The sequence below is a fragment of the Podarcis cretensis genome, assembly GCF_951804945.1.
Source record: "Podarcis cretensis genome assembly, chromosome: 16".
Classification (NCBI taxonomy): Eukaryota; Metazoa; Chordata; class Lepidosauria; order Squamata; family Lacertidae; genus Podarcis; species Podarcis cretensis.
In genome coordinates, this window is record NC_137186.1 from 21,224,645 (window position 1) to 21,237,701 (window position 13,057).

A 13,057-nucleotide genomic window follows, 5' to 3' on the forward strand; every position below is an offset into this window, starting at 1 on the left:
TGGCTACACCCATGATACACACCCCCAAAATCCAGACCACCACACCCCTGGACATAACACAGGAGTGCGTGCACATCTCTGAATGTAAAGGTAGAGCACATTGATTCTTGCCTGGGATTTCCGGCCCAGCCAAGATGAATGAACATCACTGTACGCCTCTTTGTAATAGCCACATGTAACAGTGTAACACTGGTGTTTTCATGCAAGTAAACGTAACGTGGAGGTGCTCCTAGAAAGAAAGCAGATGGTGGGGGTTATTATTATCCTCCTCACTCGATGAAGTCCCATCTCGTTTGGCCCTTGCTCCCTCAGCCACCACACCCTGGGGTGTGTATTTTTGGATGCTAGCTTGCATGCCTTCTCCAGCCAGCTGTTGCCTGAACATTCCTGTGGACAGCAGTATTTCCAGCAGGAAAATATTATAGTGGATGAGGTTTACCAGAGAGCTGCAAGCATCCAGGCTGGTGCTGAGCTCAAGTTAACTCCAGGGTGAGGAAAACACACTGTGCCAAAATCAAGGATAGAAGTACCTGACAGTTTCAAAACTTCCATTTCTCTTTTCCTGGCCCCAGTCTTACGTTCAGTGTCCCATATTTGCAGCAATTTGCAAATATATATATATTTTTAAAAATCCCCGTGAAAATTCATCACAATTTTTCTTGTATGCAGTGTTGACCAGCACAGACACATTTTTGCAAGAAAAAATTCCTTATTCTTTTTCTATGCTATTTTCACAAATACATGCTCCTTTATGCACATTTTCCCCGATAAATGCATTTTTGCAAACGCTGTTTGTTTAGAGAACCAGACTGCAACATTTGGGGAAGTGCGAATTTTGAAGATCGGCTATTTCAGTTTTTATATTGTTTCAGAAAGTGCAGATTTGATAGACACACCTTTAAATGTGAAGTGAATTGAATTTCTCTTACATCTGTAACCAAAAGGCGCTGTTGTTGTTGTTTCAATGCAAAGCAGATCGGCTGCTGGAGAAAGAATGATGAGAGTTCAGCTTGTTTCCTCCCTCTCTTTTTCAAATGCAGGGCAAAACGGGGGATCTTTTTGTAGGGTTTTTTTTTTTCTTTTGCAATGAAATAATCAGTTGCCAGTTCCTGCTGATGCTGCCAATCCTTGCTTGCAAAAAGCTAGGGGGGCAGGCAATAACAGGCAAGCATTGGAGAAGGCAAGAGTCCCATGTGCAGATTGATCAGGGGAGCTGCCAGTCTCTACGGCCACCAGTCCTTGCTTGTGTGAAGTGGGGAGTCGGGGGAGAGACAAGCAGGACCAATTTCAGATGTGCTTCAAATGGCCCTACAATTAAGCCATTAAGCCTTACAACACAAAGTAATAGAACAGTAAGCTGTGCCAGGGTACTGTGAGGGATAGAAGTTCTCAAATTTGGCACAGGTGCATATTGAGAAATCATGTAACACTAGAGCTGGAAGGGACCTTGGGGGTTATCTACTCTAACCCCTTGTAATGCTAGAATCCCTCACGGATGCTCATCCAACCTCTGTTTTATATCTTTCAATGAAGGAAAGTCCATTACCTTCCAAGGCAGTTTGCTCCACTGTCAAACGGATCTTACTGCCACAAAGTTCATCCTAACATTTGGTTGGAATCTCCTTGTCATTTGAGTCCATTGGTTCAGGTCCTGTCCTCTGAAGCCGCAGAAAACAAGCTTTCTCCATCTTCCCTGCAACAGATATTTGAAGTTGGCTATCATATCACCTCTCAGTCTTCTCTTCTCCAGGCTAAACATACCCAACTCCCTCAATCATTCCTCATAAGCCTTCGTTTCCAGACACTTGAATCATCTTGAGCACCCTCCTCTGCACACCTTCCAGCTTCTTTAAATGGTGCTGCCTAGAAATAGCAACCTCCAATGATGACCACTGCTGAATCAGATAATTAAAGATGGGTTGCATTGGGGGAGGCTGCCCAACTGGTTCTGCAGGCTTGAACTCACTCCCACTGATCGTAGTAATGATAGCACACAGTTTGTTCACATAGAAGTGGGGTGGGAGTCATCTTGCATTGTGATGCAAATCTATTTAATTTACACTTCTCAAAGCAAGATGTGAAGTGAAACATGCTGCCCTTCAGAATTCTCACTTTTCTGAATTTTGCAATGCAGTTCGCCAACCTAATAATGTTTGCTAAAAGGCTTGTATTAGAGGAAAGCATGTGTTCATGTGCAAACCTTTGTGTGTGAACTGGTCCTTTACCTCTGATGCTGTGTACAAACCAGTAGAGCATCAAATTTGAGGGCTAATAACGAAATATCCATTTCCTTTACGTCCTGGTTGTGACCTTCTAGATGGCACCTGGCAGGCTGCCAAATGTCCTGGATGAAATGGACATTTATCTTAGCCAGCAAAACAATCTGCAACATTCTTTACAGCACACTGGTCTCCTGCCGGTTTTTGTTCGTCTCTGGCTCTAGGAGAATCCCTGAGGAGCCACTCAATTCATTTAAGAAAAGCTGTTGATAATAAGCTGAATTGGGTTTTAATGGGGGTTTGTGCCATTAGAAGCGAAATCAAATCAGAGTCTAATAGTCACGCATAAGCAGCAGAGACAAGGAACAGCCGAGGGGTAGGGTGTGGATGTGTGTTGAGAGGGGTCAAGAACCTTCACTGTGTAGCCAGCCACCATTAAGTCTTTCTTTATAATGCATGAGGCCGAGGAGCCCAGAGGACTGCTGAGCAAATGGGGAAGAATCCTCCAAACTGCCCTTTGGAACGAAGGCAGGCCAGCTGTCTCAGGAGGAGCTGTTCTGGAGAGTACACTCGGTAACTGATGGCTTGTGTTGGCACCGGGAGTGATGGATCTCTGTTTCATTCTGCACCAAAAAGATACCGCCATCCTCTCTGCTACGCTCTGCTGCACGCCTGCTATTTAAGGATAACTTGTGAAGGGGGGGGGGAGAAAGAATTTTTCTAGCTCTTGAATACACCCCACGGCAAGGAGGGGGGAGCACCCCCAAACAGCCATATCTCCAAGAAGGGCTGGGGGATTGCAGACAGCAGCCCCCATGTCTGAAGCATATCCAGAAAAGAATTCAATACAGTGGTACCTCGGGTTACAGACGCTTCAGATTACAGACTCCACTAACACAGAAAGTTAAGAACTTTGCTTCAGGATGAGAACAGAAATCGCGGCACGGCGGCACCGGGAGGCGCCATTAGCTAAAGTGGGTACCTCAGGTTAAGAACAGTTTCAGGTTAAGAACAGACTTCCAGAACGAATTAAGTTCTTAATCCGAGGTACCACTGTATCTGGACCAATTTAAACCGAGCAAAAGAAAAAGAAGCATTTTTAGAATTTTGGACCTGATGGTTTTCTAAGTAAAAAAAAAAAAAAGAATTTGAGAGATATTTTATTATCATCATCATGGTTTATTTGTATGCCTCCTTTCCATAGCTGAACCAGACGACTTTCAACACGGAAAAAAATGTGCATAATTACAAAAATATAACGAGTTGTCATAAGCAATAAATAACATTTTCTTAATGAGTATACTATAAAATTAAACGTTGCAGTGCACTTGCTCTGTCTTGACCTCTCACTTTGCTTACGTACCATACCAATTTGAGCATTAGGGTTTTGGGTGGATACCATAATTGAGTTTGAGTCCTTCAACTGGCAGGAGTCAGGGCACTTCCTACTCTTACGGAGTCTTTCCTACATTGACTCGTTTGTGCATTGCAGAGAATCCTGGGGGATGTTCGTTGGTACACAATCAGGTTGCAATTCAAAACATCTAACCAGAGAGCAAGTCAGTTGAGCTCACTACTGCCCATGTCAGCACTTGGGCATCCCTGCTTCCCTGAATGAACATATCCTCTCATCTCTTGAACATACAAAGCTTCCTTATCCTGGATCATACCGGTGGTTCATTTGGCCCAGTCAGTGATGCGGGATGGAAATTTCCCACTGCTCCATTTTTCTGCGGGAAATGTTCCGTTCCATAAATTCATTAGTAACAATGAGTGGATGCCAATTGCGAGTACAATACGAGGCAAGCGTGACAGCTTTGAAGTTTTTAGCCTTGCTAAATGCCAAGTAAATAAAGTTTACTAAATGCAAGTAAATAAATATGCTATATTAGATCACTCTCTGGGGCACCCGAAAATGTTCCAATGCAGTTTTTCAGATGCAAATTAGCCTATGCAGATTACAGTAATTTGCAAGGTAATTTTCCAGTTCTAAGCTTTCCGGGGAAAACCCACATCACTGAGCCCAGAACTGTCAACTCCTGGCAGGAAGTTATCGGTGGAGGTTTTTCCTAGTCCTGCTACTTGAGAATCTTTTACTGAAGATGTCATGGATTGAATCTGTGTAAAGCACCAGTTCCCAGTTTTCAGGCTCCCTTCTCCTTGGTTCCATAAATTCACCCCCAGCACCCCCTACCCTATAAAAAGCATTATTCAGCATAACAGTTTGCATGACTAAGAAACTTAATAACACAATATAATTCAAAACGGTAACAATGAATTACACATTTATTTAAAATCCAGTTAAAACTATTTAGTTTAATTAATTCCACAAAATTGGTGAACTTCATCCAATGATACCAGTTTTTCAAAGTCTGATAGTCATTTACACCTCCAGTGCCCCCCCCGCCTTCCACTTGCCTCTTAGAAGCCTCCCTAGGTAATCCCACCCACCCCCACCCCCCAGGGGGCAGTACCACCCACTTTGGAAACCACAGGTGTAAAGGATACAGAGCTATGGGTCACACAACTTCACATCCTAGTGGAATAACAGTAAGGTAAAGGACCCCTGACAGTTAAGTCCAGTTGCAGACGACTTGGGGGTTGCGGTGCTCATCTCGCTTTACAGGCCGAGGGAGCCGGCATTTGTCCGCAGACAGTTTTTCCAGGTCATGTGGCCAGCATGACTACGCCAGTTCTGGCAAAATGGAACACCGAAACCAGAGCAGTGCACGGAAATGCCATTTACCTTCCCGCCAGAGCAGTACCTATTTATCTACTTGGACTTTTTTGTCAGTGGCGTAGCATGGGGGGTGCAGGGGGGCCCGGCCGCACCGAGCGCATCATCTGGGGTTAGGTCAAATCCACGGGTTAGGGGGCGCAAATCCACAGGTTAGGGGGCGCAAATCCACGGGTTAGGGGGCGCAAATTACTTGCCTTGCCCCGGGTGCTGACAACCCACGCTACGCCACTGTTTTTCGTGTGCTTTCGAACTGCTAGGTTGGCAGGAGCTGGGACAGAGCAACGGAAGCTCACCCCATCGTGGGGATTCGAACCACCGACCTTCTGATCAGTAAGCCCAAGAGGCTCAGTGGTTTATACCACAGCGCCACCAACGTCTTGGAATAACAGTAGTGGCAGGCAAAAACAGTCTCTCTGGAAGCTTGTTCACTATTGCTGATCTTCCACTTGAAGAACCCTGAATGAGAGTTCAAAGAGTCTCCCAGAACACAGCTAGAAAACCACTATTATATAAGTAGAACCTTCTGCAACATGAAATCTCTGCTCCTCACCCATCTCTAGTTTTCCAGGTGTTCCCCATCCCCACCTCCAAACTGTCAGACTGAGCAGGCAAATAGGCTCACCTAGTTACAGTCTCTCCCCCTCTCATGCCACTATAAGGAAGTGCATTGTATTTCTTTAAAAAAATTTTTTTAAAAAAACTTTATTTAGAAAAGCTTAGATTCACCTATCTTTATTCTGCATAGTAATGCCATTATATGTCAGAGTTTCATCATACCTTTTCTATCTGGATTCTGCATTGTTATGCGTAAATATGTTTGCTAACCTCAGTGAGAGAGAAATTAATATAGTAATTTGAAACGGGTATATATGTTACAAATAGGCTACAGGGGGAGTGTTATCTTCCCACTCCAATATTTATTTGTTTGTTGCATTTATATTCCACCTTTTCCTCCAAGGAGCTAAAGGTGGTGCCCCCCTCGTTTAATCCCCACCACAACCCTGCGAGGTGGGTTAGGCTGAGAGGCAGGAACTGGTTCAAGGTCATGCAGGGAGATTCATGGTTGAGTGGGAGATTTGAACCCTGGTGCCTCAGTACATAGTTTGGCACTCTAACCTCTATGCCACACTGTCTCCAGGAATGGGCCGCCCCAATATTTCAGCTTAAAAAATAGATGAACCTAGTTGAAATAGATGAAACTGAATTGATAAAGGTAGGTGTAAGGACAGAGGTGGCCTTTCAAGTGTTAGAAACTGTGATAAACCATAGCGGACATGTCCGCCCACCTTTACTTATAACACAAAACTGAGGCCCAAGGAGAGTAATTTTAGTTCAGCTTTAGGAGAAATCCCACACATTCTTACCTAGGAACAAAGAAATAGAAAATCTCCATAGCTGAGATCTCATCGTGTAAAAGACTATAAATTCAGCACCAGAGCTAAATTTTCAATGAGACTAGACAGAATAAAAACAGATGTCTGGTTTTGCGTATACAGATGCAGCCAAACCATCAAAGGGAACAAATAACTCATCAGCAGTGTGTGATTCAGACTGCTGCTGCACCAGCCAGAGAGACCTGGGATCATCATGCATCGTTTGTTCCACATATTTGTCATCAGTTCTTGGGCAATCCCAGCTATTCTCTTTCAGCCTCCGTTTTCCACCTGTAAAATGGAAATAACTGTGGCCTGCCTTGCAGGCATGGTGTGAGCAGGGACAGACAACGCTCTCAATTTCAGTTTCCTCCAGGTTCTCATTTATCCAAACTCAAATTCAATTTGCCAGATTTCCACATCAGTTTGTGACTATTATTATTATTATTTAAATGACCTTGTGAAAATTTAATTGTAGGGTCGCATTACCCATATATACCACTTGGCCAGTTTGATCTGTGGAGCTGGCACTGTTACAGGTGCCACAGAATTCTCATTCCATGAATATTTTAGTGTAGCAGCCCAGCTTTGGAACTTTCAAAAGTAGGAATCCCACAAGCAGGACCAGAGGACAAAAGCATTCTCCCCCACACTGTGGTTTCCAGAAACTGGAGTGCATAAGCATTTCTGTGTCTGATGGTGGACGCAGAACATAGGCATCGTGGCTAGTTGTCATTGATAGCCTTCTTCTCCATGAACTTGCCCAATCCTCTTTTAAATTCATTCAAGTTTGTGGCCATCACTGCCTCCTGTGGCAGAGAGTTCCATAGTTCAACTATGTGCTGCCCAAAATGTGCTGCCCTGACTCTTCCATTGCAGTAGCCACACACAGCCTTATTCTCCGTGAATTTGTCCAATTTCTTTTGTACAATAGCTTTTTTTTTTGGGGGGGGGGTCATCATTCTTTTCAGGAAGGTCTTCGATGAAAAGGTAAAATAAATCCACAAGAAATCAATTAACCGTTGTGAATTAATGAAGAGATCATTTCCAGTTTTGACACATGCAGTATGACAGAAGAAAACGAATATGGCTATGCATCCTAAATGGGCATGCCGTCTTGTGCTGTGGAGCCTGAGATCCAGCAGAGGGAGTATGGCAGATCTAACCTCCCTGCCAATGTTTTTCTGAGCTGGAGGAATACATTCATTGCTTTCTCCTTCAAAGTCATTTTTATTTTCTTTATTTGCACACCACACAAGTTCTCATCAAGTTATATGTAAATGTTTAAAAAAGCAGAACCAAGTCATTTTCATCCTCCTAAGAAATGACATCCATGCCTCTTTGGGTTTGGTGAAAGGCACATCATATAAAGGCTTAATGGGTCAACTTCTATGTCCCTCTTCCAAATCATATTCCAACAATGAACTTACTGCTCGTCTCTCTCTCTGTCTCTCTGTCTGTCTCTCTCTCTCTCTCTCTCCTTTCCCAGGCCCTGCTTGCAATATGGAGTCACAAGTGAGTCCTGCAACTAAATATTGCAGTGCGGCCGTTTATTACACACATTGACAATTCTGGACTTACAGATATCGGCGATAACATCACAAATTGGGTTAGTGATTGCAAATGATGTTTTCCTGCAGACCCAAGCAAAAGAGCAGTCTCCCACCCTGCAGCTCCCAGCAACTAGTATTCAGAGACATTGCTGCCTCCAACTATAGAGTCAGAGATCAGCCATCATGGCTGGTGACCACTGATAGCCTTCTCCTCCACAAATTTGTCCAATCCTCTTTTAAAGCCATTCAAGTTTTTGGCCATCATCGGATCGAGATCCAAAGTTTAGCCATTTACTTAGACGTGTCTAACTACCCTCCCAATTAGATTGCAGTTTATGCTTTATGTGATGTGATCCAATAGTGTGAAACAGAGTTAGGGCCATTAGGCCTATGGGGCTGAATGTAGCCCTCCAAGCCTCTCTGCCTGACCCTCCAAACTTTCCCCAGACCACATCACCTCTCCTCAGTCTACATCCCTCCCTGGTCCTACTATGTACCCCAAATGTTTTTGCCTGGTTGGAGCCCTGAGATTGCCTCTTGCTTGCCTGGATAGAGGGTTGTGTGAGTGGGCGTGGAAACTAATCTACACTACAACAATGAAATTTACATTCATTGCTCCACCTGCTTTTGCCTGTGGCCCCGCCCACCAAAGACACACATCCCCTGGGATGGTTGTCTAGAAAGGAATGCAGACCTCAACTCGAATAAAGTTCCCTATTCCTATCGCAAGCATGGCTTGTGGCTTTAGCATGGCACCAGACCCTCAGACGAAGTCGCGTTACGTCCCTCTTCAAAAAGACTTCCGTTTGTTACTTAACCGGCACTTTTCAATTGCTGGGACATGCAGTCCCTCCTGACCCTTTTCACAGATTAACTGTGGCTTTGCGAGTAGATTAAGCCAATTCAGACAAGGGGCAGAACTAGGCTCGCTCCAAAAAGCCACCCTTAATTAATCTAGTAAGATTATCCAGCAAGGCTTTTAAACAGTGGTCAGCTAACCCTATATTATTGGCGACAATATAGGCTAGTTAAACATGCTAAAAAGGCTTCAATTGCGCTGGATTAATTCAAGAGTAAATTCAGTGGAATTCGTCAAGCTACTTTGGAGACGCATAAAGGGAGATTGGAGTTTGTTTCTAGTATCTGCGACGGTATCCAAAGTCTCTGTTACGTTTCATGGCTGCTGGGGGGAAAAAGCATTTCCAACAGATTAGGCTGCCATCAGCTTTTCCCCAGAGCATCGTACAACCAAATTCTGCTCAAGAAGCTTGGCAGCGGCTGCTAACATTTCTTTTTGCAAGTGGTACTCCTGCCTGCTGGATCCTTTCCAGATGAATGGGGTTGAGGCACTTAAATTCTGTTAAGAACATAAGAAGAGCCTGCTGGACCAGGCCAATGGCCCATTTAGTCCAGCATCTTGTTTCATGATGTCAAACCAGATGCCCGTGGGAAATTTGAAAGCAGGACCTGAGAGCAAGAGCACTTTCCCTTTCTGAGGTTCCCCGCAACTGAAATTTGGAAACATTGCTATCTCCGGCCATGGAGGCCGAGTGTAGCCACCATGGCTAGTAGCCATTGATAGCTGTCTCTTCCATGAATTTGTCTAATCTTATTTCAAAAGTGTCCACTTTAACAATCATGGCTTCTCCCAAAGAATTTTAGGAACTCTAGTTTACCTCCCCAGAGCTACAGTTCCCAGCACCCTTAACAAACTGGTCCCCAGGATTCTTTGGAGGGAAGCGATTTGCTTTAAATGCCTTTTAAATATATGGTGCGGGTGTGAGCTCAGTTCCCTCCAGTCATTGTGTGTTGTATTGAGCATCTTATATCAAAAGATATAAGTAAGGAAGGTTACTGTAACTTCCATCACAGAGCTTCAGTATGCTGATGACAACGTAGTGTGTGCGCACTCAGAAGATGACCTCCAAACCATCCTAAATATCTTCGCAGAAGCTTATGAAAAGCTTGGCCTATTGCTCAACATCTAAAAAACCAAAGTGCTGCACCAACAAGCACAAAACAACCCTTCTGCAGCGCCACTAATCTAACTCAATGGTGTAACATTGATGCCAAAATCCAGCATTCTCCCGACTGAAGTGCAGAGTGTTTGAGGACCAGGACATTCGCAGGGAAACCAAAATGTTTGTTTACAAAGCTATTGTACTACCAACCTTACTGTATGCTTACAAAACATGGACAACTTACAAACACTATCTCCAACTCCTTGAAAGATTCCATCAACAGTTTCTCTGAAAAAAATTTACACATCACTAGGGAAGACAGACAAACTAATGCCAGCATACTGAAAGAAGTAAAGATCACCAGTGTTGAAGCAATGATTCTTCCACATCAACTTCGTTGGACTGGTCATGTTGTTTGGTTTCCTGATTATCGTCTTCCAAAGCAACTACTCTATGCCAAACTTTAAAATGGAAAGTGTAATGCTGGTGGTCAACAAAAGAGGTTTGAAGACTCTCTCAAGGCGAATCTAAAAAAATGTAGTATAAACACCAACAACTGGGAAACACTGGCCTGCAAGCTCTCGAATTGGAGAAAAGCCTTTACCAAAGGTGTTGTGGACTTTGAAGATACAAGGGAGAAACGAGCTAACAGGAAGGCACATTTGGCAAATCCTCACCGCGATCAATTCCCACTCAGAAACCTATGTCCCCACTATGGAAGGACAGGTAAATCCAGAATTGGCCTCCACAGGCTTTCATGGACCCACTGTTAAGACCATGTTAATGAAAGACAATCTTACTCGGCTACAAGTGATTGCCAAAGAAGAATAGATCAAAAGAAGGTAGCATCAGTGGCAGAAGTGATTTGAGTTGGTGGCAGGGAGGAGAATAATTCAAATGAGACCGGAAGGAAAATGACCTCCCTCACCTCTACATGTGTAGTCCCATGGCAAAGCTGACCCAGAATTATAATGAAAATGTTGTAGTTCTTTCAGGCTACCTTAAGAATGAATGAGACACCCTGCATTACTCATAAGGAATACACACTGCTGTCTCTCCTTTAATTTCCTTTTGATTAAAAAAGAAAAATCAAACTGTCTAAAATGCATACAACATCTTCCCTTTGTGTGCTGCAGTACCAGAGGAATCGAAGAGAACAAAAAAGGCAAGTGAACCTGTCAAAGGCAGACTCAGAAGAGACTTCTTCTTTTGCAAGGTAACATACAGTCTGGAAATTGACTGGGAAGCTTAAACAGGTGTTTGTTGTCATCCCCTATGCCAGCCTTCCCCAACCTGCTGCCTTCCAGATGTTTTGGAGTACAACTCCCAACAGCCCCAGCTGATAATGGTGGGTGTCTATCTTTCCAGTCTTGCAGCGCAAGTCCCTTTACAACCAACACACCGAAGGGCCTTGAATGACTGGGACTAGAAAGGCAAATGTCGCACTCAGTGTTCCACCCACGCTTACCTCTGGCCCTGCCCACTTCAGCCTCTCAACACCTCCACCAGAGGCACACGGCCCCCAGCAGGTCACCCATGAGGGAATGTGGCCCTCAGACGGGAATAAAAATGTTCCACATCCTCACTCTTGTGGCTTCAGTACAAGTGTTGCTTACAACCTTGGCAAAGACTCTTGGAAACATATTTGGCTGGCAATCCAAAATGTTCTGTAGAAAATATTATTGGGGAGCTTTCAGAGGGCTGTTTAAAGAAGCAGTGTCATAATAAAAAGACACTGAATATTCAGGGTTATCAAATGCACATGTGGAGATGACCTGCATGTTCTTGGAGACCAGCAGGGAGGGGATCTTGTCTCAGCAGGAGAGAGAGACTCTATTAATTATTCAGCAGTCCCCACCTCTGCTTCAGCCTCCAAGTCTGAACTGCTCTCTGTCACAGATTCTCCCTGATCACTAAACCCTGTGGTTTATGGCACCTTCTCCCAATCTTTTCTCTCTGACCTCTCCCCAGTGTCCCACCACCAATTCCCAGACTCTGAGCCTTCCTTCTCTGGGGTTTCTCTTGGGGGTTCCGCAGCTGGTGCCTCCTACCACTCCCCATTCATTCGTCCCTGACAGTAACTGCCCCACGGTCGCCCACAGCAAGCTTCACGGCCAAGTTGGGGATTTGATCTCTCGTCATTCCCAGGTCCTAGTCTCACACTCTAACCCAGAGCTTTCCAAACTTCTCGTGTTGGTGACACACTTTTTAGACATGCATCATTTTGCGACATAGTAATTCAGTTTTACTAGCAAGCCGGAGGTTAAATTAACCCCTTTCCAGCCCCAGGAGAATTGTGGGGAGTGTTTGCCCGACACACCTACACACTGCAGCTGACATACTAACGTGTCGCGACACACAGTTTGGAAAGCTCTGTTCTAACTGCTACACCACACTGGCTCTGTGGTCCCCCTGACATATTCCGTGGGCTTGACTGTGCCCCAAGTCTTGAGACCACTTTCAGCACCAGTGGGCGGAAGTGAGAAGAGAAACCTTCCGCCAGATTCTCCCCATCTATTATTACTCTTCCCCCACCCCACCCTTAGCCTTGTCCTCGTCCCCCTCCCCATTTTGAAATGCATCGGTTACTATAGAAACACGCTGCAGTTGGCGTGGATAGAATCTTCCTGGACCTCTGGCAGTGCTTGGATCAAGTCACGTTATATAATGGCTGGGAATTTATACCACAGTCTTGTAAACATTCGCGTTTTCTGCGGTGGTTACCATGACCACATATATGGCATACTTTATAGTATTCTTAGGTCATCGCTGGTAATTATCCATTAAGGATGGCGAGTAACACCCTCGTGAAATTCTAATCCCAAAGCAGAGTAATTTGGAGTAGGTAAACGAGCGATTCATGGGACCGGTTTCCGCCCACTGCAGGCGGCCACTGAAACATGACCCTCTCACCGTCCCTGCATCTCAGCTAAATGCCGCGGCTATTCATCTTCATTCATCATTGTTTAGTCATTTAGGAGGCATGACTAAACGGCACATTTTGGCTAATCTTTCTTGGGTGCAGCTGTCCTTCACTACAACCCTGTAAGGTTGGTAGGGAAAATTCAATTCAGATCGCATTTAAAGGGGGGGGGCTACCTAACAAAGAGCCAGTGGTGGTATAGCAGTTTGAGTAGGACCTGGTAGAGACCAGGGTTCAAATCCCCACTCAGCCATGAAAGTAGAGGCCAGTCACTGTCTCTCAGCCTAA